The following is a 1,103-nucleotide window of genomic DNA, read 5'->3' on the forward strand; positions in this document are numbered from 1 at the left end:
ACACACACAGGCGTTTCCATGGAAGTATCCAATCAGACCATGAACACTGTGAATGAGCTTGTAACTCCTGAACTGTGAGCAGCATGAATCAGCTGGCACATGGCAGACACATCATCATCATCATCATCATCATCATCATCATCATCATCATCATCATCATCACCTCTAGTCCTTTATGAGCTCCTTGCAGACGGCCCGTACATCAGAAATGATGTCACAACTGTTGGTGTGTGGTGCACTTGTTGCCGTTAGTTTGCTGCACCTCTGTCTTTTGTAACCTGCTTCCTGTGTGTGTGTATTTACATGAAGTCTAATCCGTTTAACACAAATGTTCTGCAAAAAGCACCAAAGCAACATGAGCGTCAGCTGGGGACGGGCACAGACTGAGTGATTAACTCCATCACTGAGACCTCCTGTATGTTCTCGCTGCCTCTGCTGTGAGAGGCTGCACCGTCTCGGAGCAGCACATCAGAGACGTCACATCATGCAGATTCATTGCACGCTGTCTGGTCAAATGTTTGTCATGCTGGAGGTGTTTCAGTGTCCCACACACCAACACAAATCCCAGTGACGACACATGTGATGTTTGTCTTAGTGTTTAGGTCTGAGCACTTGATCGTCTCAGGTAGAAACGGAGGCTGACTGCTCGTCACGTTGTTACCTGATGAAGGCTCTGGCTGCTGGTCTGGGGTCAGCACACACTCTGCTGTAGCATCACTCTGGGCTCTTAGCTTAGCGTTAACATGCTGCCTGTGGTGTTGGCTGTCTGCATCATGCTGACACTCAGACACAGGATGCTGGCAGTGGCTGCGCTCATCATCCTGGTGCCTCTACACTGATGAAAGAACTAAAAAGGTTTCTGTGCTCATAAAAACACGGCCACGTCTGATAAGCAGGTCAGTTTCAGATCCAGCAATCAACCAAGAACCATCATAGCTGCTGCTGAGCTGAACACCTGTATGGACATCAGACTGACTGAATCCAGACACATTAAGTGTACAAAGGCACAGCTGCTGTCTTTAGCAGCAGAGGCTAACTCGCTAACCCAGCTGCTTTCTTCTTTTGACTGATGAAAGTTTCTGTGAACTTGTCGAGGCTTCATA

At 48.0% G+C, this 1,103-nt stretch overlaps 1 protein-coding gene across 1 annotated transcript in view; it reads left to right on the forward strand.

The window, feature by feature from the left end:
• Positions 1-1,103, forward strand: part of LOC102210619 (B lymphocyte-induced maturation protein 1 homolog) — an 11,813-nt gene that overhangs the window by 7,164 nt on the left and 3,546 nt on the right. The window lies entirely within an intron of this gene.

Source organism: Pundamilia nyererei, unplaced genomic scaffold, assembly GCF_000239375.1.
Source record: "Pundamilia nyererei isolate P.nyererei 1_Seehausen unplaced genomic scaffold, PunNye1.0 scaffold00417, whole genome shotgun sequence".
NCBI classification, from domain to species: Eukaryota; Metazoa; Chordata; class Actinopteri; order Cichliformes; family Cichlidae; genus Pundamilia; species Pundamilia nyererei.